Source organism: Pan paniscus, chromosome 22 (assembly GCF_029289425.2).
Source record: "Pan paniscus chromosome 22, NHGRI_mPanPan1-v2.0_pri, whole genome shotgun sequence".
In the NCBI taxonomy this organism is placed as follows: domain Eukaryota; kingdom Metazoa; phylum Chordata; class Mammalia; order Primates; family Hominidae; genus Pan; species Pan paniscus.
The window spans coordinates 13,101,607-13,129,196 of record NC_073271.2 but is presented as its reverse complement, the minus strand read 5'-3'; the positions used below and the strand labels follow the sequence as shown (position 1 = coordinate 13,129,196).

Genomic DNA, 27,590 nt, shown 5'->3' with positions numbered 1-27,590 from the left:
TGGGACGAGGGGTTCAGGGGAATAGTGGAAAAAGCATCTTTAACATCAAGAACAGAATAGTGAGTTGTGGAGGAAGGTATTGAGGACAAAAGAGTGTACCGGTTGGGCACCACAGGGTGGATAGGCAAAACAATTTGGTTGATAAGGCATAGATCCTGAACTAACTTGTAAGGCTTGTCTGGTTTTAGGACAGGTAAAATGTGGGAATTGTAAGGAGAGTTTATAGGCTTTAAATGGCCGTGCTGTAGCAGGCGAGTGATAACAGGCTTTAATCCTTTCAAAGCATGCTGTGGGATGGGATATTGGCATTGAGCGGGGTAAGGGTGATTAGGTTTTAATGAGATGGTAAGGGGTGCATGATCGGTCACCAAGGAGGGAGTAGAGGTATCTTATACTTGTGGGTTAAGGTTGGGGGATACAAGAGGAGGACGCAAAGGAGGCTTTGGATTGGGAAGAAGGGCGGCAATGAGATGCAGCTGTAGTCCAGGAATAGTCAGGGAAGCAGATCACTTAGTTAAAGTGTCTCGGCCTAATAAGGGAACTGGGCAGGTGGGGATAACTAAAAGGAGTGCTTAAAAGAGTATTGTCTAAGTTGGCACCAGAGTTGGAGAGTTTTAAGAGGTTTAGAAGCCTGGCCGTCAATACCCACAACAGTTATGGAGGCAAGGGAAACAGGCCCTTGAAAAGAGGGTAATGTGGAGTGGGTAGCCTCCGTATTGATTAAGAAGGGGACGGGCTTACCTTCCACCGTGAGAGTTACCTGAAGCTCGGCGTCCGTGATGGTCTATGGGGCTTCCGAGGCGATCGGGCAGCGTCAGTCTTCAGCCACTAAGCCGAGAAGATCTGAGAAGGAGTCAGTCAGAGAGCCTTGGGCCAGAGTTCCAGGGGCTCTGGGAGTGGCTGCCAGGTGAGTTGAACAGTCCTATTTCCAATGGGGTCCCGCACAGATGGGACACGGCTTAGGAGGAATCCCGGGCTGCGGGCATTCCTTGGCCTGGTGGCCAGATTTCTGGCACTTGTAGCAAGGTCCTGGGGGAGGCAGTTCTGGAGGAACGCCTGGCCACTGAGGTTTAGGCATTTGGAAGTTCTTGTGTGCTGGAGATGTGGCTGGGGTTTGTCTCACAGTGGAGACAAGGAATTGCAACTTTTTTTCTATTATTGTACACCTTGAAGGCGAGGTTAATTAAGTCCTGTTGTGGAGTTTGAGGGCCGGAATTGAATTTTTGGAGTTTTATTTAATGTTGGGAGCAGATTGTGTAATAAAATGTTTATTGAGAATAAGACAGCCTTTTGACCTCTTAGGGTCTAGGGCTGTAAAGCATCTCAGGGTTGCTGCCAAACGAGCCATGAACTGGGCTGGGTTTTTATATTTGATGAAAAAGAGCCTAAATGCTATCTGATTTAGGATAAAGAAAAAGGAGCATTAACCTTGACTATGCCTTTAGTTCCAGCCACCTTTTCAAGAGGAAATTGCTGGGCAGGTGGGGGAGGGCTAGTCGCGGAAAGAAACTGTAAGCCAGACAGGGTGTGAGGAGGGGAGGTGATAAAAGGATTATAGGGTGGAGTAGTGGAGTCTGAGGAAGAATTAGGACCTAGCTCGGCCTGGCGAGGAGGGGAGAGATCAGATGGGTCTGTAGAAAAGGAAGATTAGAAAGAGTCAGCGATGCTTGGGGTTGGGACTGAGGGGACAGGTGGGAGGGAAAGAAGTAAGATTTGGGATGAGTTGCACTGGGAACAGAGACTAGGGAGGCACTGATGTGCAAAAGATGCCTGGACATCAGGCACCTCAGACCGTTTGCCTATTTTACAACAAGAATTATTTAGATCTTGTAGGATGGAAAAATTGAAAGTGCCATTTTCCGGCTATTTGGAACTACTGTCAAGTTTGTATTGGGGTCAAGCGGCATTGCAGAAGAAAATAAGAGCTTAGATTTTAGGTCAGGTGAGAGTTGAAAAGGTTTTAAGTTCTTGAGAACACAGGCTAAGGGAGAAGAAGGAGGAATGGAAGGTGGAAGCTTGCCCATAGTGAAGGAGACAATTCCAGAGAAAAGAGAGTAGAGACACAGAGAAGGGGTGGGGGGTTCTTGCCCTCCAGAAAAGCAGAGAAGGCGTCGGGGTGTGGAAATAAGGGGTTGGGGCACAGAGATAAGAGGTCGGGTTTCCTGCCCGTCCCCCAGAAAAGCGGGACTTGCCGCTAAGGGTGAAGGACCAAGGCAGGCATCCCTGCATGGCCTGACACCTCTGAAACCTGGGTGAATAATCAGAGAGGCGTCCCTGCCATGATTAAACACTAAGGGAAGGCTGCCTTCCCTAGTCCGTGACCAGCACCGGAGTTTTGGGTCCACGGATAAAACGTGTCTCCTTTATCTCTACCAGAAAATGAAAGGAATTGAAATTAAGAGAAGGGAGAGATTGAAGTGTGGCGCCAAAATTGAAAGGAGAAAGAGGTTGAGGGATAGGGAGGTTGGAGAAGAGAGTAAAAAGAGGCCGCTTACCGGATTTAAAATTGGTGAGATGTTCCTTGGGCTGGTTGGTCTGAGGACCAGAGGTTGTAGGTGGATCTTTCTCATGGAGCAAAGAGCAGGAGGACAGGGGATTGATCTCTCAAGGGAGATCCCCGGATCTGAGTCATGGCACCAAATTTCATGTGTGTCCCTGTGAAGAGACCACCAAACAGGCTTTGTGTGAGCAATAAAGATTTTAATCACCTGGGTGCAGGCAGGCTGAGTCCAAAAAGAGAGTCAGCAAAGGGAGATAGGGGTGGGGCTGTTTTATAGGATTTGGGTAGGTAAAGGAAAAAGTGCGGTTGTTCTCTGGCAGGCAAGAGTGGGGGTCACAAGATGCTCAGTTGCGGAGCTTTTGAGCCAGGATGAGCCAGGAGAAGGAATTTCACAAGATAATGCCATCAGTTAAGGCAAGAACAGGCCATTTTCATTTCTTTTGTGGTGGAATGTCATCAGTTAAGGCAGGAACCGGCCATCTGGATGTGTACGTGCAGGTCACAGGGGATATGATGGCTTAGCTTGGGCTCAGAGGCCTGACACATTCTGCATTCCCATTTATTTCAGAATATTTCCTAGACTCCTGTTATGATTAGTATGTATTGAGAGTTGGGCTTTATACCTTATTCCATGAAAATTTATGCACATCTCCTTTTTTGAGGTATCATTGTTTGCTAGATGTCCATAATAGGGCATTTGTGAATAAACAAAATACTTGGTGCTATGAAATTGGGGACATGATGACATGGATTGATCCTCTTCAAGTGTAGCTTGGTGAGTGCCAGGCAGTTATCCCATTCTGTGAAGAGAAGAGTAAGTTCACAAGTTGAGATCCTGAAAAACAAACAGCCGAAGGTTGCCCCTCCTACTGCTCTTGGTAATGGTCTTCGTTGCCTATTCTAAAATGTAGCTTGTTACAATAAGAACAAAGCTGTACATGAACATGAACCTGGAGAGGGGCTTGGACTAGATCAACCTTTGTGGATGAGGTTTGAGATACCACTTTTCTGCTCCATGGTGAAGGCCTGTAGCCTAATGTCTAGTCTGCAAAAATTCTGTAAGTGAGCTCCACTCTTACCACATTAATAAGCTAAATGTGTCACAGCAATGTGGTATGGTGGTGGGTGTTTGTGGGGAAGAGGCATGTCCCAAGACCAGTTAGACTAAAATCCAAGGAGTAATGAAGGATAGGATAAGCAAACGTAGCAGGGAGCAAAACACAGTTTTTTAGCTAACATGTATTTCCTAAAAATGTAAAAAGTTTTAAAAATGTAATTTTATAAAATGAAGTCTAAAGTATACAAGTAAAACATTTCTAAAACCTACATGAAATTTAATAATATTGATTCTAAAATTGTTGATATGTTTTAATATGTTCCCTCTCCTTAGCCAAAATTGTAAATCAGATTTTGCTTAGTGACAGAATAGGATCTCTAGTGGGCTTGCAATTCCCAGGCAAGGCTTAGGAGGAGATAATGGGGAAGGGGGAAAAAATGCAACACAAAAAGACTAAGTATTTTTTAGTATAGTAGATCAGAGTAGATCCACAGGAGATTGAACACTTTTTTTTTTCTGCCAAATTTTGGACGTGGAATTCAGAAAAAGACCAGATTATGTGTGCTGTATTTTTTGTTTACATCCAAGTTGTGTGTGTGGAATTTTGTGACTCTTCCAATTCAGCAATAACCAGGTAAAAAATGTAATGGAAAAAAATCTTTCTAATTTTCACAAAAGTATAAACTTGCCAGAAGTCTATTAAAACATATTTATGAGTCCTATAAGAAAACTTGAATGAATACATGGAGAGATAGAATGCTGCTATATATAGTCAAATATTATAAATTGATTATTGAAATCATCTATGTATTGCTAAGATAAAGTAGTAATGCATTATTAAGTATTGTTTTAACATCCTATACAAATTACATTTGCTAGCATTTCTTCTAGAAATTTGCAATTACCTTCTTAAATATTACCCTCAGTATTTTTAAAAAATTTTCTGCATGTTGTATTCTTTTTCATTTTTTTGCTTCTTATTCCTTTTAAAATAGTAAAGAATTTTTTTCTTTAAAAATATTAGTTCCGTGATTTACTTGTTGATTTTCCAATTTCTCTAATGCAATTAAATTTGTGTTCCTTCTGTTTCTAAGTTTCATCTTTGCTTTATTGTAGTCCAGTTAAGTTCCTGTGATAAAGACATGATTCTTTTACACTTCTTTTTAATAGACTGTTAAAGCCTATGAATTTGTCTCTAAGAACAGCTTTGGTAATACGTCAGTGTTGAAACGTGGTGCTGTAATTTAGTAGGTTCTTAAATGGCCTACAATTATGGTTTAGTTTGCCTTTTGTCACAACAGTTATTTAGGCAAATGGTTTTGCTTATTTTAATGTTGTTATTGATTTGTTGTTTGTTTTTAATATTTTTGGGGAATGTTTTTATGAAAAGATTATTTTTTTGTATTATTAAGTTGTGACCTTATGTAATTCCTGAAATTTCTGTTATTTATTTTTATTATCTTGTTCTTAACTAATACTAGTCTATTTTGGTAAATCATAGATGCTTGAAAAATGTATAGTTTCTGTTTGTAGGGTACAAATCTTTTTAAATAACAGTTATTAACTTTGTCTTTTATTACCTTGATTTTAGTTATTTAAATTATATGATTCTTGACTAGTTATTTGATAATTATACACAATGTTTATATTTTATATTTATTTTGTATGTCTCCTTAAAATGTCTACATATATTTCTTATACTTTATACCTGTGTTAGTATCAAAGCCAAGAATGAAGCAGCACAGTTTTCCCTGCCCAATTAGGACAAAAATATTAATACATCTTTCCTTTTATACTCCTTTTATTCCCTCTCTTCACATCCACATTCCCTTTCTACTTTTTGTCAATATAATCTATATTTTAACATCAAATTATTGTTGATTTGTAAATCTTTTTTAAACATTTAAATCTTTTAATTTTCCAATGATTTTCATATTTGTATTTATTCTAAACATATTACTAATTATTCTAGAAACTTACCTTTACGTTGGTTTACCACTGTGTTCCTGCCCCCTACACAGAGTCTAGCACATCATATGCTCTCTGGAATTCTGTTAGGGAGCCATTGCAGACCGACAGGAGAAAGAAAATATGAACCTAAACCAAATGAAACTTTAACTCTCATAATAAATATTGCTTCTGTTAACACGTTACCACCAAGATTATGGTAAATCCATAGAGTGGATTTTACCATGATAATCCCATCTCTGCGTGGTCAAAACATTCAAAGACACACTACTCAGAATGAAAACTTTATGATTTCCCATGTGTTAATACTTATTTTTATTTATTTATTTTTTTGAGACAGAGTTTCATTCCTGTTGCCCACGCTGGAGTACAATGGCAGGATCTCGGCTCACCGCAACCTCTGCCTCCCGGGTTCAAGCAATTCTTGTGCCTCAGCCCGCCGAGTAGCTGGGATTACAGGGATGCACCACCATGCCTGGCTAATTTTGTATTTTTAGTAGAGACGGAGTTTCACCATGTTGGTCAGGCTGGTCTTGAACTTATCTCGGGTGATACGCCCGCCTTGGCCTCCCAAAGTGCTGGGATTACAGGTATGAGCCAACACGCCTGGCCTGTTAATACTCTTGAGAGGTGAGATGCGTACATTAACTTCATTGTTGTTAGCTCTTTTAATGAATTCACCTGTAAATAACGGTAAACATTGGTCTCAAACTCTCAGCTACACATTGTAATCACATGAGAAGATTTTTTAAAGATCCTAATGACCTGTGTCTACTCACCAGACCAATTCAATTCAGTTCTCTCTGGTTGAGAGCCAGGCATCAGTATTTTCTAAAGCTCCTGATTTGACTGCAGAATGCAGTTAAGAACAAAAACATAGGAGAATGAATGGAGTCTAAACCTTCAGTCTAGTTATGCCTCTGGACATAATTCAACATAAGAAAGAGCTTTTCTGGATACTTAAAAAGTGATCTTGCTAGGCCGGGCACAGTGGCTCACAACTGTAATCCCAGCACTTTGGGAGTCCAAGGCGGGTGGATCACGAGGTCAGGAGTTTGAGACCAGCCTGGCCAACATAGTGAAACCCTGTCTCTACTAAAAATACAAAAATTAGCCGGGCATGGTGGCACATGCCTGTAGTCTCAGCCACTCGGGAGGCTGAGGCAGGAGAATCGGTTGAACACAGAAGGTGGAGGTTGTGGTGAGCCGAGATTGCACCACTGCACTCCAGCCTGGGTGACAGAGCAAGACACCGTCTCAAAAAAAAAAAAAAAAAAAAAAAAGATCTTGGGAAACAGAACTTTCTAAATGATCGAAAAGCACTTGTATCATTCAATAACCATTTCCTCATTTCCAGCATGCAGATGATTGGGAGTGTCACGCTCTGTTTTGCTGTGAAGATGGAGACAAGAGTTAGTCAAATCGCTTAGTTAAAATCAACTTGGAAAACAGATCATAATCGTTTTTCTATATCAAGAATTTGACCCAGTAGCTACTTTTTGATAAATTTAAAATTGATATGAACAGAGTTAATAAACTTAGTAAACAAACTCAGTCTTCTTAGGAAAAAGACAACGTCTACAGATAAGAGTAAGCAAAATTAGCATTGTAGAGCTGAAACCTCTAATTATTCCTGGCCTCTTCCTTGCTAAGTCAATTATTAAGCTGGTAATATCTATTCATTTTATTATTTGTGCTGTTGTTTATAAATATGCTATTATAAATATGCCTAATGCTTGGCATATAGCCTCTTTTTTTTTTCTCTGTTTTGTCGAGATGGGGTCTCGCCCTGTCACCCAGGCTGGAGTGCAGTGGCGCGATCTCAGCTCACTGCAACCTCTGCCTCCCAGGTTCAAGCGATTCTCCTGCCTCAGTCTCCTGAGTAGCTGGGATTACAGGTGCCCACCACCACACCTGGATAATTTTTGTATTTTTAGTAGAAACGGGGTTTCACCATGTTGGTCAGGCTGGTCTCAAACTTCTGACTTAGTGATCCGCCAGCTTCAGCCTCCCATAGTGCTGCGATTACAGGTATGAGCCCCTGCGCCCGACCAGCATATAGTCTTAACTATATTTTGAAGATAGATTTATTTGTAAGGGAATCTAGATTTTCAAAGGTAGATAGAGAGCTTAACTGAAAAATATCAAGCAAGCTGGGCATGGTGGCTCATACCTGTAATCCCAGCACTTTGGGAGGCTGAAGTGAGAAGACCACTTGAGCCCAGGAGTTCAATACCAGCCTGGGCAACACAGTGAGTCCTTGTCTCTAAAAAATAAAAAGGAAAGAAAGCAAAATGCCTAACAGAATAGAATCCATGGACTTGCATCTTACAGAAAAATAATCAAGAAGATAATGTAAGTTAAGCGTCTTCTTTAGCAATTTTCACATAGTGCAGTGGTTCTCAAATAGTGGACCTGGGCCAGCAACATGAACACCAGTTGGGAATTTTAGAAATGCAAATTTTCTGGCTCTACCTAGCCTTATTGAACAGAATCTGAGATTGGAGACCGGCAATCTTTGTTTTAATAAGCCCTCTCTGTGTTTCAGTTACACTCTAAAGTTTGAGAATTTCTGACACAGTAGAAATGCTATGAAAAGGCACTCATTTTTACTATGTTTAGAAAAAAAATTTGTCGGTAGCAAAAGATATTTGCCCAGAAGTTCATTTTTATCTCTAGCACAAATAATCAGGGTACTTATCATTCTATTATATTTTTTCATTACATGTCAAAGATTCATAAGTAGTTTGCAACAGCTTTCTTCATACACTTAAGTAATCATTAATTCCTTACATTTGCTTTCAAAAATTCTTTCAAACAGCAGAGTTAGATTTCACATGTACTTTACTTACCTCATCGAGATAATGTTTCTATAATGATCTCGCTTATATGTTGCATAATTAGATCTAGTATCTCTCTAATGAGACATACCATGTTATCTGGAACCAGCTGTTATATCCTGGATAGCAAAGGACACTTTACACTAAATTTTCTGAGACACTCAAGAATAATAAAAGTGGTCATTTCATAAAATTATATTTTCTTCCTTTCTTTAAGAAAGTTGTTATTAAATAGTTGCTTTTGAATTGATATTGATATTCACAACAGCTCAAAGGACTAAGGCAGTCAGCTAGTTTTGGCAGGAAGCATAATGTGTAATAATTATTACACTGGGAGAATAAGGACTCTCACTCAGTTCTCACAACTGTAAACAGTAAACTGAGAATATAGACCAGTTTTTTCTAATATCGTTGCATTTGCATATTTACCATACATCTGAAATTTTTACATTACAGTTTTAAAAATAATATTTTTATATGAAGCATGTATTTATTTATTAAGAAACAGTTGTAAGTAGCCTTAGCAATCTTGCAGTCCTTTTTTCAGTGACTGCTTATGTGTATTTAATAAATATGAGATGGAGGTAGGTAGACATATATACCTACGGGGCTTGCTTTATTGATTATTCACTCACAAAAATATCTATGTGCATTTTTAATACAGACAAATGAATACACAATAGACATATGTGGATATGCAAAATGAACTGCATGAAGGTGTAGCCACTTGTTTACATTCAGTAGCATTCTCACTTCCCTACTCAAATGTAAATACATAACTATTTATCTAAACTGTATTTGCTTGTTAATGAAACCAGAGCACGCAGCATTTTATGAAAGTGTGGTGAATTAATGGATAAGATTACCTCACCTCCCTACAGCCTGAGTCTCTACAGAAGAGGAAATTAAGGGAGACAAACTGAACTGTGATGCTTGGGGACTCCCTTGATTCTGCCTGTCACCGTTTTTAAGCTGGCTCAAGGCCTCAGGGGAGTCTGGCTGTTCTAACCTTCCTCAGCCAGCCAGACGGTAACGGTCCACTGCTTTTATTCATTACCCTGAATGTAATGCACTAAATTTAACAAGTAACACACTCAGCGGGAATTTATTGGCCTTTTGCAGCATGATTGCAAGGTAGGATATGGATATGGATTCCAATTACTGTTGACACCCAGATAAGAAGAACAAAGCCTGTATATAATTATTAATCAAAGTTGATATCTTAGGGAAATGAAATTAAATAAATAAATAAACGTCTCTATACTATGTGATGCAAACATTCCCAAGTTTGGAAAACTCTTTCTGGTTACACAATAGAGGCATTCCAATTAAATATAGCAATAATAAAATAGCAACACGTAAAGGCAAATGTTCTTATAAAGCAGCAACTTTCACATACAAATAGCTCATGGAGCAGATGTATAGAAACTAACAAATTCCAAACAGAGGCTCACACGTAATGTGTAAATAAATAGCCAAATGAACAGCAGTCTTTAAATAAGGATTTAATATTTTAATTAGAAAAAATAATCCACATGATATTGTTATTCCAGAAGGTAGTTATATAGAGATCTACTAAAATAGAAGTAATTTTTTAAAAAATATAGTATTACATTTTCATATCTATAGTACTAGAGTTACCCAATCATGAAAATTATTGCTGGCCTATAGGTAGATATTATGATGAACCTCAAAGTCCTTGGGTTGCAATAGGAAAATGGGAGGAGTCAGATTCATTAACTCACTTCACGCAAGGATTTGCTATTGAAATTGTTTGTTTTATTTATAAAGGCCAGAGGGAAATACAAATGTAAAGGTATAGAAGAGAATGAACATGATATTATTTTATCACACTGTGGATGAAAAATGTTGAAGAATGTAAGTCATACAAAAACAAAAGGGAACGTCATCTTCTATGTGATTAACCCAAATGACCAATTTAAATTAATGAAATAAGAGGCAACATGCATCACTGGTAAAGGCTTGAACCCTCACGTTACCCAGAATCATACCCTGGTTTCAATAATTACGAGCTTTCTGACCTTGGGCCACTAATTTAATCTCTCTTAGCCTGTTTCCTCAAGTGTAAAATAGGGACGATTATAGTAGCTACCTGCATTGTTAAACTAAAATAAAATAATCCCAGTAAATTACTTAAGATCATACTGGGTACAAAGTAAATACTCAATAAATATTAGCATTTTATGTTATTTTGTATTAATTTAACCTATTCAGTATTAAAACTTATTAAACTAGAAAGCAAATATCATCAAAACCTTTTTTTAAATTCCTGGATATGCTTTAGTATAAATTTGAGCTGAGAAGTTTTAATGAAGAAAACCGACATTTTACCCTCCTATGGATCAGTTTGGATTTAGTCATAGTTTTATAGCACAGTCTTGTCACATAACTGTGTGAAGTTAAATTTCACTTCTGATACTCAGCATATTTAATGTATAACATTGGCCCAATGATACCTGCCTTTGAGGGCATATAGGGGAAATTGGAGGAAACGTACATCTGTAAGTATGTCCCTGAGATTCAGCACGTGGACTAGTACTATCCAAATATGGAGCTATTTATTATTAGGGTTCTATAAATGGACTCTTGTGTTTTGTCATCAATGTGATTCCTCCAGGTATGATTCCCAGTATGTAGCAAATGAAGGCTGAAACATGCTAATTGGTCTTTTCAAGACTTCAGAGTTAATAAAAATGGTAGAGCAAGAGCCTAACTCACCCTAGCTCAGAATAACCATAAGTCAGTGTTCTTTCTACTAAAGAAACTGCCCTCAGTAGATGAGGAAGTAAAGGTAGATAACTAACAAAATGTGTGTGTGTGTGTGCATGTGTGTGTGTGTGTGTGTGTGTGTGTAAAAGCATATGCTGTTGATCATGATGGTTGGTACACAGTTTGGGTCTTAGAGAGTGGCTAAATGAAAATCATCGAAGTTGTGCCATGTTTTTTTCTGAATTTCCTAAGAATGTCATGGAGGTTACCTAATTGAAGCCATAAATAATTGAAATAATGAGATAAAATTATCTGCAGAGAGATAAAGAAGTACTTCAATGTCAATATCACCTACTGATGCTTTGGGGGCTAAGACTTCAAAAGGCCCATAAAGCCAAAGGAAGCAGTTAAGTAACATGGATTCTGTCAACCTTAGGGAATCCTAGTATAACAATAAAATGATTATTTAAGCCACACACATTAAACAAAACTAACAATCAAATAGTATCATATAGATATGTCTAATTATTTTTTCATTTGATTTTTGTCATTACACTGGAACAATTTTTATTTCAGAATACATGGGATCTTCATGTAAAAACTGTTCAGATAACTTAGAGGCCTAGTCTTCTGAATCACAGAAACATGAATAATACATGATCTTTTAAACATTAAGAAAGGATAAATTAAACAAAATAGTACTTTAAGTAAATAGTAAATGTTTACATTGAAGGAAATTCATTCATTCATTCATTCATTCATTCTTAAGTGATATGTTAAGTGCCTTCTCTTAACTAGTTCTGTGCTAGCAATGAGGATACAGCACTAAATCAGATAGATGAGGTCACTGGCCTCATAGGTATTTAGATTCCAGTAGTGGAGAAAAATATGAAACAATCATCGATATGGTTTGGCCATGTCCCCACCCAAATCTCATCTTGAATTGCAGCTCCCACAATTCCCACGTGTTGTGGGAGGAACCTGGTGGGAGGTGATTGAATTATGGGGGCAGGTCTTTCCTGCATTGTTCTCATGATGGTGAATGAGTCTCACGAGATCTGATGGTTTTAAAAACAGGAGTTTCCCTGGACAAGCTCTCTCTTTGCCTGTTGCCATCCATGTAAGACGTGACTTGCTCCTTTTTGCCCTCCACCATGATTGTGAGGCCTCCCCAGCCATGTGGAACTGTAAATCCATTAAACCTCTTTCTTCTGTAAATTGCCCAGTATTGGGTATGTCTTTATCAGCAGCATGAAAACAGACTAATACAATCATGTAATTACAATTTTAACAAGGACATTGACTGCAATGGAAGTCTATAGGAGGATTTAAACCTACTCTTGCGTAAAGGGTTAGAAGGGTTTCAATGGGACCCAATTTCACATATACTAACTCACTCAACCCTCAAACCAACCTAAAGACATCAGTACTGCTACAGTCACCCTGTTCACAGATAAGAAAACTGAGGAACAAAGGCATTAAATACCTTAACAAATCACAGAGCCAGTAAGGGATAGACCCAGCATCCAAACCCAGGTTGCTTAGTTTTAGATTCTTTTTTTAACCACTCACTGTGCTGTAGAAGTCTGTGCATCTGTCCGGGGATAACGAGAACACACTCCAGCTAGAAATCGAGGCACCTGGGAAAGCCTGAGGTGGTAAGAGCTTGGTACTGGAGAACAGGACTGTCTCAAGTCCTGTTCTTGAGAACAAGAACTGTCTGGGTGCTGTTCTTTTGAAATGTGAAAAATTATTACAAATGTGAAAAATTATGTACGTAATTTTAAATTGTCTAATAGCCACAGTGAAAAAGAGCAAAATGCAACAGATGGGTACAGACACCATGGAAAACAATCGGGCAATCTTATAAAATAAACATGCCGTTACCATGTGATTTAGCAATTGGACTCTTGAGCCTTTAAACTAGACAAATATAATTCATGATTATACAAAAACCTGTACAGAAATGATTATAGCAAAAACAGGAACCAACTTGGTATTTCAATGGGCAAGTAGTTAAATAAAATTTGTGGTACATCCCTACCAGGGGATACTACTCAGCAAAAAAAGAAGAATGAACTGTTAAAATGACTTGGATTAATCTTCAGAGAATTATGCTAAGGAAAAAAAAGGCAATCCCAAAAGTTTACATACTGTATGATTTCATTTACACAAAATTCTTTAAATGATAAAAATTTAGAAATGGAGAAAAGACCAGTAGTTGCCAGGGGTCAGGGCTGGGCAGGGACAGGGCACAGGAAGGAGGGCAGAGTGGTTATAAAAGGGAACTATAAGGAATCTGTGATGAAGGAACAGTTCTGTATTTTGATGTGGTGGTAGATACAACCTACACATGTGATAAAGTTGCACAGAACTAAACACCTACACAAACACACACACACAAATGAGTACAATTAAAATTAGGAAAATATGAATAAGATAGTATCATTGTCAATATTCTAGTAGCAATATTGTGACTAAGATTTTTCAGGATATTGCTATTGGGAAAACTGGATGAAGGGTACACAGGATTTCTCTGTGTTATGTCTTACAACTGCATGGAAATCTAGAATTATCTCAAAACAAAAATGTTAATTACAAGAAAAGAAATATGGAATTCATTTTTCTTAATCAAATATATTCAAAATATTTGTATTTCAATGTATGAAACAATACGAAAAGTATTGAGATATTTTACATTTTTCTCATATTGTCCATTTGGGCTAACCCCATTCCAAGTTCTCAGTAGACACATGTGGCTAGTGGTGACCATACAAGACAGCACAGGTATAGAGGAACACAGAGACAAGAGGTGAGGCAGACGCTAAAGGTAGGGAGGGTGAGCACTTTGGGAGGCCGAGGCAGGCGGATCACGAGGTCAGGAGATCGAGACCATCCTGGCTAACACTGTGAAACCCCGTCTCTACTAAAAAAAATGCAAAAAATTAGCCAGGCGCGGTGGCGGGCGCCTGTAGCCCCAGCTACTCGGGAGGCTGAGGCAGGAGGATGGCGTGAACCCGGGAGGCGGAGCTTGCAGCGAGCCGAGATCGCGCCACTGCACTCCGGCCTGGGTGGAAGAGCAAGACTCCGACTCAAAAAAAAAAAAAAAAAAGCAGAGTCTTCGTAACGGCACACAGGGCTTCATGTGCACTCTCCTGCTGCTTTCTCCCTTGCTCATTCTCCTTCAGCCACACTAAATTCCTTGCTGCTCCTGGAAAATGCCAAGCACACATGCTCTGGCCTTGGGCACCTTGCTCTTCATGTTTTCTCTGCCTGGAACTGTTGCCCCTGGATACCTCTCTGACATGCTCCCACACCTGGAATGGTCTCTGCTCAGATGTCTATCATGACATGGTCTTCCCTGATCTACTTCTATAAAATAGCAAATGACACCTTTCTATGCCCTGCTCCATCACCCATTACATGGCTTTCATTTTCTTCATCATCATACTTACATCATCTGACAGTCTATATATACATATGCACTTGTATATTTGTCAGTCTTCCACAGAGGGCAGGGGTATTGTCTGCTTTCTTGGAGACATATTTCCCAGAGCCTGGAAGAGTTCCTGGCACACAGCATACATGCAATGAATATTTGTTGAATAAATTGAGGAATAAATGATTTATGTTTAATTCCTTCATAGTTTTCAAAACAAACTACCTCAAATAAAATCTAAACATATTTTCCTTGAAATCAAAAACTGACGTAATCAATTTCAGACTTGGGTAAAGTTTCCTGGATGTTTAAAGCATGAAGCACAGAAGCAATCTCTTTGCATTCCAATAAAAATCAATAAAATATTTTTCATGCAAAGATTAAACTCATGGCTAAAATTATTTTGTTTTTTTAACATTGCTAATTATTTTAGAGAGCTCTTATTTCTGTTATAATTTTGTTTAAAGTTTATTTCTATATTCATGATTAATTTATTTATATCTTGTTGCTAAATCTACTTTTTTACCAAGTAAATTCACTCAGAAATTCTCAAAGTTACTCACTACTGGGCCTTCAGGGACATATTACCTTCTTGGAGATGCATTCTTCCAATGACCCCAATCAGATGTTTTTTTTCTGTCTTGGACTTCCATTGTTGTACTAGTTTTGTATCTGAATTTAACACCTACTCCAATCTACTTACATCAGAGATATTTATGAAAATGTTATCACTCCAGAAAGGCAGAAACTGTCTTCTTCTCTCTCAGTCACTAGCATAATGCTGTGCACTTCTCAGCTGAACTTAGATCAATATTTAATGAACTGAATTGAATTATGTTTTTAATAATGTATGCATACATCTAGTCTAGAAGACTTGATAAGCAAGCAGTGCTTAAGATACTTTTCACACACAAATTCAGACTGTCCAGTATTTGTCCCAGAAAATAACTAATATCTATCAAGCTCCTATGATGCATGAAAAATTTTACACATGATCTCATTTAGCCTCCATAAAATATGAAGTGGGTATTATTTGTAACACTGTTATCTATGATGAACTGGAAGTTCAGAAAGAACATCTAATGTTTCCAAGTTTTAACAGCTGTTAAATGTCAGGATTCTCCAAGTTGGCTGACCCTAAAGTACTATTTTACACTTCCTAGTGGGGTTCTAATACTTTAAATTAGAGATAGCTTCTGAAGACAAGCAATAGGAAGTATGTATTTCAAAAGAGGAAATTGAAATGTTAGAGATTATCTAGAGAAACACATCCAAGACATGTTGAACTTCAGAAACTGTATCTCATATAAACTGAAGAAATTGGAGTATGTGGGGCTAAGAAAATAGCAAATGATACAGCATAGAAAGAAATTTGGCCTCACTCAAAGAGAGGCCCAGTCTTTGTATCTGGTTCTTTGGAGGTAACCTGTAAACCCTTGAAATTCACCAGGTGATAAGAATGTCTTTTTTATTCATCATGGGCTCTTTGGACAACTTGCTATATTGTTAATCAATCAGTCATACCTATGTATTGAAACTCCAACAAAATCTTTGAGTACAGAAGCTCAGTTGAGCTTCCCTGTTTGATAGTTCTTCATGTGTATTGCAGTGTTTTGAATACGTCCCCCAAAAAGCATGCATTTAAAAGTTAAATATCCAATTCCAGAGTGTTAAGTGGTAGGGCCTAATGAGAGGCGATTAGTCCATGAGGGCAAAGTGAATGGATTAATGCTGTTATCATGGCGGTGAGTTTGTTATAAAAGGCGTAGATTGACCCTCTTGTCCCTCTTTTACTCTCTCTCCCTCTCTTGCCCTTCCACCTTCTGCCACGGGATGACACACTGAGAAGGCCCAGATGCTGGTTGCTTGGTCTTGGACTCCCCAGCCTCCAGAACTGTGATAAATCAATTTCTGTTCATTATAAACTATCTAGTGTGTGGTATTCTGTTATACCAACACAAAATGGGCCAGAAATATACCATCACACATCAGTAGTAGAAGAGGAATACATCCTAAAGACAGCACAAATCTCCCATTTGGAACCCTTCCAGACTCTGTACTATATGTCTCTTTCTTTGACTGATTTTATGAATCATTCCCCTGTAATAAATAAAACTGTGAGTATAATAAGTTTCAGTGAGTTCTGTATTTCTAGTAAATTATGGAATCTGAAGGTGGTTTGGGGCAATATGGAACTTGTGGTTGGGTGTCAGAAGTAAAGGTGGTCTTCTCTTTAACTTTGTAGCTGGATTCTAATTTCGTTAAGTTAAACTCCAAAATTTTGGGCAGACTTCGTGGTCTGGAAAACTTTATCATAAGTCCATGTAGATGCATAACAATAATGCCGTAATTCCAGAGATCCTTAAAAATTTATTGTAACAAATTAAAGGTTTGTCTGGGGAGAAGGGCATGAAAACAGACCTCCAATATTCAAAGTGCTGTCATATAGACATATTTGGTATTAGTCCAGAGATAAAATTTGGTTCAAATAAGAAAAAGAACTTCCTAAAAATTAGACTTATGCAAATAAGTTATGCAAAAAATTAGTTGCCTACGAAAGTAGTAACTTCCTTACCTTAGACAATGTTAATTCCTTAATTAAAATGCTATAAGCCAGAGAGATGTATTGCTTAGGAATTTCAGCCTAAGAGAGGGTGGGTGATTTTAACAGTGTCTTCTAACTCTTAAGATTCTGCTATTTTGGCCGGGCAAGGTGGCTCACGCCTGTAATCTCAGCACTTTGGGAGGCTGAGGTGGGCGGATCACAAGGTCAGGAGATCGAGACCATCCTGGCTAACACGGCAAAACTCCGTCTCTACTAAAAATACAAAAAATTAGCCAGGCGTGGTGGCGGGCACCTGTAATCCCAGCTACTCAGGAGGCTGAGGCAGGAGAATGGCGTGAACCCGGGAGGCAGAGCTTGCAGTGAGCGGAGATTGCGCCACTGCACTCCAGCCTGGGTGACAGAGGGAGACCCTGTCTCAAGAAAAAAAAAAAAAACAAACAAAAATACAAAAATTAGCTGGGTGCGGTGGTGCATGCCTGTAGTCCCAGCTACTTGGGAGGCTGAAGCAGGATAGTTGCTTGAACCGAGAGGCGCAGGCTGCAGTGAGCTGAGATCAAACCACTGCACTCCAGCCTGGGCAAAAGAGCGAGACTCTGTCTTTAAAAAAAAGAAAAAAAAAATTCTGCTATTTTGGCCAAGTGCAGTGGCTCACGCCTGTAATCCCAGCACTTTGGGAGGCCAAGTTGGGCAGATCATGAGGTCAGGCGATCGAGACCATCCTGGCTAACATGGTGAAACCCCGTCTCCACTAAAAATATAAAAAATTAGACTCCACCCCCACCCCCCCACAAAAAAATATTCTGCTATTTTTTGGTCACCATTACTATTTCTTTAAAATGACAACAAATAAAGCCTAGCTTACATGTATAATAGGCCAAAGTCTTTGATTTGGCTCTTACAAAGATCTGTTATTTTGTTTTGCTTAAAAATATCAGATCACTTAATGTAATTCAATTAGCTGGACAAATGTAAGTTTACAAGATAGAAAATTGAAGTACTCTAAGACAAAACATTAGAAGTTGTGTAGTGTTGGCTCACATCCTCCCATACAAGTTTTTGTCATTATCATTATCAGGATAAAGTGAGGAATACTTACTTTCAAATGTTAATGGAAAGTATCCTTTTTATAAAAAGCAGCTCTATCACTAACACAGAATTTTAATAATCTACCATGAGAATTGGCATTTTGTTACAAATCAATCAATTTACACAAAAACCCTTTCAAATGAATCATAAATGAATATAAACAAAATTAAAAATTGTCACACTAGAACATAAACTACACATTTGACAACAATTAAATTTAATGCAAATTTACATGAACATTCAAAACAGAAACTTTTTTTTACACTGTAATTATCAGTAAGTGCTGTCACATTGGTTTCTGAAATATACCTTCCAAGCCTCCCTAAGTAATTGCCATTTCTTTTTTGTTGTTGTTGTTTATCCAAAAACAAATCTTTATTTCTTTCTTACTCTTGAATAATAACAATTTTTTTTTTTTTGCTGGTTTTAGCTTCACAAGTTGGCCTTTTTTTAAAATTTTTTTAAATTTTATTATTATTATACTTTAAGTTTTAGGGTACATGTGCACAATGTGCAGGTTAGTTACATATGTATACCTGTGCCATGCTGCTGTGCTGCACCCATTAACTCATCATTTAGCATTAGGTATATCTCCTAATGCTATCCCTCCCCCCTCCCCCCACCCCACAACAGTCCCCAGAGTGTGATGTTCCCCTTCCTGTGTCCATGTGTTCTCATTGTTCAGTTCCCACTTATGAGTGAGAACATGCGGTGTTTGGTTTTTTGTCCTTGCGATAGTTTACTGAGAATGATGATTTCCAATTTCATCCATGTCCCTAGAAAGGACATGAACTCATCCTTTGTTATGGCTGCATAGTATTCCATGGTGTATATGTGCCACATTTTCTTAATCCAGTCTATCATTGTTGGACATGTGGGTTGGTTCCAAGTCTTTGCTATTGTGAATAGTGCTGCAATAAACATACATGTGCATGTGTCTTTATAGCAGCATGATTTATAGTCCTTTGGGTATATACCCAGTAATGGGATGGTTGGGTCAAATGGTATTTCTAGTTCTAGATCCCTGAGGAATCACCACACTGACTTCCACAATGGTTGAACTAGTTTACAGTCCCACCAACAGTGTAAAAGTGTTCCTATTTCTCCACATCCTCTCCAGCACCTGTTGTTTCCTGACTTTTTAATGATTGCCGTTCTAACTGGTGTGAGATGGTATCTCATTGTGGTTTTGATTTGCATTTCTCTGATGGCCAGTGATGGTGAGCATTTTTTCATGTATTTTTTGGCTGCATAAATGTCTTCTTTTGAGAAGTGTCTGTTCATGTCCTTCGCCCACCTTATACAAAAATTAATTCAAGATGGATTAAAGACTTAAACGTTAGACCTAAAACCATAAATACCCTAGAAGAAAACCTAGGCATTACCATTCAGGACATAGGCATGGGCAAGGACTTCATGTCTAAAACACCAAAAGCAATGGCAACAAAAGCCAAAATTGACAAATGGGATCTAATTAAACTAAAGAGCTTCTGCACAGCAAAAGAAACTACCATCAGAGTGAACAGGCAACCTACAAAATGGGAGAAAATTTTCGCAGCCTACTCATCTGACAAAGGGCTAATATCCAGAATCTACAATGAACTCAAACAAATTTACAAGAAAAAAAACAAACAACCCCATTTCTTTATATTCAACTGAATTTTAGGTTCTTGAGTAAAACTATCAAAATATGGGTTTTATTGATTCAATAAAAACTAGCCCATTTGTTGGTAAAAGCTGCATTTCACGTTTGTATTAATATTCTAATGAAAATTGTCATAAGAAACAACACAAAAGCAACTTAAGATAGCTAATTTCATGGACCTGATATATTACAAAATATGAAACAAAAATATAAGAATCCCATTTGATATAGGGTTAAGCTTCAAAATAGATAAGGAACTCAAACAACTCAATAGCAAAAAGCAAATAATCCAATTTAAAAATGAACTAGAAACTTGAACAGATGTTTCTCCAAAGAAGACATACAGGTGGCCAGCAGATATATAAAAAAAAGTTCAATGTCATTAGTTATCAGGGAAATGCAAATCAAAACTGTGATGAAATATCACCTTACATCTGCCAGGATGGCTATTAAAAAAAAAAAAAAGACAAGTATTGGTAAGGATGTGGAGAAATTGGAACTCTTGAATGCTGTAGGTGGAAATGCAAAATGGTGCAGCTATGGGAAACAGTACGAAGTTTCCTCAAAAAATTATAAATAGGCCGGATGTGGTGGCTCATGCTTGTAACCCCAACACTTTGAGAGGCCGAGGTAGGTGGATCACCTGAGGTCAGGAGTCGAGACCAGCCAGGAGTCGAGACCCGCCAAATTGGTGAAATCCGATCTCTACTAAAAATACAAAAAAATTAGCCAGGCGTGGTGGCAGGTGCCTGTAATCCCAGCTACTCGGGAGGCCGAGGCAGGAGAATTGCTTGAACCTGGGAGGCAGAGGTTGCAGTGAGCTGAGATTGCATCATTGCACTCCAGCCTGGGCGACAAGAGAGAAACTGCATTTCAAAAAAATTGTATTTATATATATAAATAAAACTAGAGGAGTGAGGGTTAAAAATTACATATTGGGTATGATGTACACTATTCAGGTGACAGATACACTAAAAGCCTAGACTGCACCACCATATAATTCATCCATGTAGCCAAAAACCACTGTACCCCTAAAACTATTGAAAAAAAAAGTTGCCATATGATCCAGCAATATCATTTTTGGCTATATATCCAAAAGAATTGAAATCAAGATCCCAAAGAGATATTAACATTCCCATGAATAGCACAATGCAGGAGTATGCACAACAGCCAAGATGTGGAAACACCCTTAATGCCCATCGATAGGTGAAATGGATAAAAAAATGTATACACAATGAAATACTATTTAGCCATTAAAAAAAAAAAAAGGCAATTCTGCAGTGTGGGATGACATTGATGACCTGGACGACACTACGCTAAGTGAAATAAGCTAGTCAAAGAAAGACAAACACTTTCTGCTTCCGCTTACATGATGTATCTAAAATAGTCAAATTTGTAGAACCAAAGGGTAATCATGTTGTCAGATGCGGGGGAAAGGGGAAATGGGGAGTTACTATTCAATGGGCATAAAGTTTTAGTTAAGCAAGATGAATAAACTCTAGAAATCTGCTGTACAATGTTGTGCCTATCATCAATGATAATAAACAGTACACTTAGAAAACCTGTTGAGTGTAGATCTCATGCTAAGTATTCTTACTACAATAAAATAAAACTTTTAAAAAAAGAATCCCATTATATGAGATGTGCAATAATCCTTGACTTAACTTTGTACAGAGTATCTTACTGCTATTGCTCTGCAAAATTATAAGCTTGAAGTTGCCTACAGCTATGATTTTATTTATTTATTTATTTATTTATTTATTTATTTATTTATTTATTTGAGACAGAGTCTCACTCTGTCGCCCAGGTTGGAGTGCAGTGGTGCAATCTCAGCTCACTGCAACCTCTGCCTCCGGGTTCAAGCGATTCTCCTGCCTCAGCCTCCAGAGTAGCTGGGACTACAGGTGTCCACCACCATTTCAGGCTAATTTTTGTAGTTTTAGTAGAGACGGGGTTTTGCTGTGTTGGCCAGGCTGGTCTTGACCTCCTGACCTCAAGTGATCCAACCACCTCAGCCTCCCAAAGTGCTAGGATTATAGGCATATGCCACCACACCTGGTCTATGCTTTTCTGTTTTCATAATAACGGCATCATTTTGTTCAAAGGTTCAGTCTGCTCCAGGTTCCTAACTGTGGCAAGTTAGATATTATATGAAATAATAACTTTAAAATTACATATTAGGTGAAGGAGCTTAATTAAAACCTAGAAACATTCTTTTTAAAAAAAATGGTAACAATAATATATCATAATGAAGCAATGTGTTACAATAAGCAAAATGTTTATATTCTTCCTCTGGGGGCAAAAACAGCAGGAAAATAGAAATACAAGAAGTGGGTCAAAATTCCCACATTGCATTTGGTGCATTTAAGTAACACTTTTCTGGAAAAACCTCTCCAATTCCTGATAGAAAATTAAAATAGATTCAAGGAACTTCAGAATTTCAAGATAACTAGTTAAACTAATATAATACAGCTCTCAGAATTCAAAGAAGATATTTTCTAACAGCTTCAAAACAATATAGGTCTAATTTTAGTGATATTTTACTGAATAATTGGCACATTTATATATAATACCATAGATTTGAACAAAAAGCATCAATGTAAATGGAATACTAACTATATTTAATTAACTCCAATCAATATATAATGGGAAAATGTATTATTTCATTTCTACCTAGTGAGATATGGGATTAAAGTTCTGTCATAATGTGCTAACTAACTGTAAATTAAAGACTACTAATTTTTCCAGGTTTGTTTTTTTCGTAAGAGGAATCAAAAAGGCACTACAGAGGTGGCTTTTCAAAAGCCATTCATTTTTGAAAAGCCACAAATAATTACATACTTCCCCCCATTCCCAAGAATACACATATACTTATGTTTTGCAAAGACAACTGACATTTTACATTGTGTCTTCATAGTTTTATCTGAACTCTGCTTCCCAGGATATTGACAGGGATGAACTATTTTCTTAGAGTAGGCTGGAATGCCTCATTGTGCTCCACCACAAGAATCCCCCCAAATTCTGATGCTTTGAAATGCTTCTGTTATCTGGTCCATATTGGTTTACTTAAGGGTCATCAAAGAAGTCCAGTTCTAAAACAATACTCCTCATTCTTCATTCTGACAAGAAGCAAGTATTCCTCTAGATTGGAGAAGGTCTAAATATGTATCTTGTATTTGTTCAGGAAATTCTTCATACTGTTATCCAATTTCAGGTACATGAATAGAATAATCGATAGTCTGATATTCACTAGGGTAATGCTACTCAAACTTGCTCAGTTGATGGAATCACTGATGGTTAATGTTGGTTTACTTTTATTTTTTATTTTGGAAAAATGTAATGATGACTAATTTTAATATACGTGCTTGAATATTTGATTTTTAGATGACATAACCATAATATATAGTTTTAAAATCACAAACCTCCTCCCACTAACGTCAATAAAGTCAGGTTCTCTATGTTCTGTTGGGATTTGTTACAATGTTATTTACTATCTATCTGTTTTCATAAAAAAATTTTAACAATTTCTGTCCTTTTTCTGTTATTTCTTCTCTATTTCTATTTTTATTTCTATTTTCATGAACACATACAATATTATTTATGAAGAAATCTTGCTAAAAGAAAAAAAAAAGGAATCTGATTAAAATATTTCTGCCTAGCTCAAAGCTTACAGAAAATACAGGAAAGAAGAATATGGTTAATGACATTACAGCATATTTCAGAATGAGAGAAACAATAAAGGACAAATAACCCAGTTTCATCAATGAATAAGTTGCAAAAGATTAAATGAGAGGGGGAACCTACAGATTAAAAGGAACTTTAGAAACATGTCAATCAAATAATCCAGGGAGTTAGGAATGAGCGAATGATGTTATAAATGAAACCAGATTGGCCATAAATTGATATAATTTAATTAGTTGAACCTATATGTGTGATAAGCACATAGAGGTTCATTATGCTATTCTCTCTAATTTGCATATATTTGGAATTTTCATAATAGAAGTTTTTAAAAACAAAGGCTATCATTTACTGTGAACAGAAAGCCAAAAAAAATGTAGCAAAGAAACGTGTGGAATAATTCATTGACAACAGAGAAAACTCAACTGATTCAGTAATATTTGGACAACGGAGAGGGTTCTGCCCAGGACTTGGCTGGTGTTCCACAGATAATGTTGATCTAGAACAGAGAGCCCTCAAGAAGCAGAGAAGATTCAAAACTTCAAAACTAATGTATCTGAATTATGTGCTAATAGAAGCATGAGAAAAATATCAACATTAGCTAGAATGTAAAAAGAAACGCTTCCTTTTTAACCTTATTTCACAGACCAAACACTAAGTCATACCTTTTACAGATGTGCAGAAAGCGTTATAGATGGAGCGGAATGGGTGGAGGAGGTTGGAGAGTAAATGGTTCAGAAAGCACTTTTGTAGTGTTCAAAACAGCATAGGTTAGTCTTTTCTAACAAAAACTGAGTGTTTAAACCTAAACTGTGTATTAATGTATTTCAAGGTCCATATGCTTTTTTTTTTCATTAATTTCTCTTAGATGGATGCCCATTTTGGAATCCAGTTACCCAAACTGTTGTCAATATTTTTGCCTTTTATTTCAACAGTTTTGCACAACTGGGCTGGAACAGTATTGTATGTGACCAAATAATAGAAGGCATCCATATTACTACTTCTATCTGAGTGTTTGCCTCGAGACTTGAGTGGAAAACTTTACCCTTCTGTCGGCCCATCCCTGGTCTTAGAGTGTATTCGTTGGGATTATAGTCAACTTGAACCTACTATTCAATCAATAATTGAACTATTCTCTTAAGACGCATTGTGTTTAACACTGAAGGAAACTAACACAGCTTGACCCTTGTGAAGTGTTGTGAAGAGCTGCAGTCAAGTGGAGACTTCTTTTATTCTGGTTGGAGTATTTTGTTGCTATCTTTACCTTGAGCTGGGCAGAATCGTGAATAGCTACAAAAAAATTCCTTTATCTTTGTTGCTTCAATGTTAAGAGGCCTTATTAACACAATGACATTAAAATGGGATTGAGTCTGTAGCTAAACATTTAATTTTAATGCTTGCAATAACTTAAACTAAGACGATAATAGCTACCATTTACTGAGTATGTATTTTAACCAAACACTGAACTTGAGAGCTTTCTATACAGCATTATATTTATATACTTTTTCATTATTTATTGGCATTGCAAAAGATTATCCAGCCAATTACTCCTATCAAGCCCACTACTCTTTCCTCCAGACTCTGCAATGGCAGTGAGCAGAGCTATTGTAGCTTTTAAATATGTGTTCAGCAGTGGGCTGGAACCAGCTCATACTTATTCAAGAGACTGTCTTTTCCCAACTCTACATCAAGTGACATCATTCATATTGGTAGTTTCAGATGGCCAGGATGGCAGAATTTACACTACAGAAATCAGTAAGAGAGCCAGTTGCTAAACATTTACCAACACACCACTGTATGCAACCCTCATTCATTCTCCAAGAAGAAATTTTGTCATTGGGAGTATTTGACATGGCCCAGTTATTGCCACTTTAGAGACAGTTTAAAGTTAAGACCTGACTCACTTTAAAGAGATAAAAGGAAAGAAATCAGGCTCAATAGTCATGTCACAGGTAGGCGTTCCACCCTCCAACCATCCCTGAATTTGTCTCATTTCTTGAAAGAACCAGGTGAGGGAGCTATGGTCCTATGGGCATTCTTTCAATAACTTGGGAAGAGGATTTGGGGAAGACTCTAATTGAAGGGTCAGCAAACTACAGCCTGTGGACTAAATCTGCTGATTTCCTAGTTTTATAAATAACATTTGATTGGAACACAGCCACACCCATTTGTTTATGTGTTGTCTAGGGCTGATTCCACACCTCAACAGAAGTGCTGAGTAGCGGGGACACAGACTCTACGGTCCCCAAAGCCAAAAATATTTACTATCTGTCCCTTTACAGATAAAGTATTCCATGAGTGGCTGAGGTAGGGATGTGCTTGGTATATAAATGATGCTTTATTCTGGATTTAGTTCATGTAAGAATGAGGTGAGAATAAGCTCAATTTCTTTGTTTTTCCTCAATCTGAGGAAGAGACTTGCAGAAATCTAAACTACGTGCTTAATTTTATCCTTGTGTACTCATGCAAGTTCATCATTTAGAGGAATAATTGCATTCACTATGTCACAGAAACATTCTTGTACTGGCTTCACATAGGTTGGGCTGCCCGGATACTCTACCTGGATATCTTTATTCAATTATTCATTCATTTTTTCATTCAACAAATGAATCTAATATTTATTAAAGCCCTACTAGGTTCTGGGCACTAGGGGTATACTCAGGAATAATCAAGGCTCCTGTTCAAATGGAGCTTATATTTTAGTGGGAACAGCATATACTTATTTGCTTGTTGTCTAACATAATATCAGGAAGTGATAAGTACTATGAAGAAAACTTAAAGCAGGAAAGGTGTTTCACAGTTCATGGGGTACTTTTAAAGATGTTTAGGAAAGCTATCTCTAAAAAGATGACATTTGAGCAGAGAGATCAGAATAAAGTAAAGAAGCCAGTCATGCATCCCTGGCAGAGAAAACACAAGGGCTAAGGCTCACTAGCAGGCATGGTTGGGAAAAGGCGAGATGGAGAGTGAAAAAGGGGAAGAGTCATGAGAGACGATGCCAGTAAGGTAGACGGGGCAAGGTCATACCTGGCTTTGCAAGCAAGGAATTTTGCATGTTATTCTTATGACAGGAAAAACCACTGGGAAATTACAAGAAGGGTGCTGATTTAAAATAATTTACACTTTAGATTAGCACCCTCTCTTCTTTGTGTAGTGGAGACGACTGTGGTTGATAAAGGAGAAGACTAGTTATTATGAGGCTATTGCAACAGTACAGGCAAGAAATGACCTGAGTTTTTTGGGCTTAGGTGTTACCGGGAACCATAAGAAGACAGTTAAAAGGATTTTTGATCAAAAATGTCTGCAGACTTTCTAAGTCCTCTTTATAATTGAATGCTAACTTAGTTCTTATTACATGGAACAGAGATTGGGGAAGAATTTATACATTCATTCAACAAACACTTACTGATCTTTAATATGAAAACAACAGCTGCTATGTGCTTGAGATTAGAAGTTAAAAGAAGGTCTGTTCAGTGGAAAATAATGCACAGCAATCAGTTCCTCACATATTAGCTCCTCTTTTTATTCTTTAAAAACTCTTCCCATTCTGACCTCAGCCTCCTCCATTAAGTTTTCTGCATCCGTGCGACAAGTCTGGGGCCATGGCTGCTCCTTGAGGCTGCTGCCTTTGAGGTGCTCTTGTCATCTAGAGTTTGAGAATGAAAGGCACGGATTAAAATAGAGTACAGTCTATGCGGGACATATGCCTGTGCACATGCGCACACACACACACACACACACATACACACACACATCGTAAGTCCAATATGCAATTGTTGAATCTTCTAATCTTCCCTTTCACAAATTTTACCTGTCACTATTAACATGGTTAGGTGATCGTTCAGCCAATTAGGGTATGGAATTCCTTTAACTCCTGTTTTAATTCTGGTAAACTCAACTCTCCCTATTCCTTTCTTACCTTTTCATGTTAAGCTTCTAGGTGATATACACTAAAAATTTTAAACAGATTTCCTTGAAGGTCTTTCCCATTGTTTGACATACAAAGGTACATCTTCTCTTAGTAATTCCACAGCTCTCTGTGTTGCCATGGATATTGTGAATTCAATATCTGTTCCCAAAG

At 37.7% G+C, this 27,590-nt stretch overlaps 1 long non-coding RNA gene across 11 annotated transcripts in view; it reads right to left on the bottom strand.

Moving 5' to 3' along the window:
• The window catches only part of LOC106634210 (uncharacterized), a 240,570-nt gene that overhangs the window by 17,760 nt on the left and 195,220 nt on the right, over positions 1–27,590 (bottom strand). For 6 of the 11 annotated variants that reach the window (XR_010111143.1, XR_010111135.1, XR_004668395.3 and 3 more), the window contains one exon: positions 761–27,155. This is a non-coding gene — a long non-coding RNA (uncharacterized LOC106634210). The remainder of the gene's footprint in view (positions 1–760; positions 27,156–27,590) is intronic. The other 5 variants (XR_010111137.1, XR_010111139.1, XR_010111138.1 and 2 more) reach the window with 5 other exon arrangements.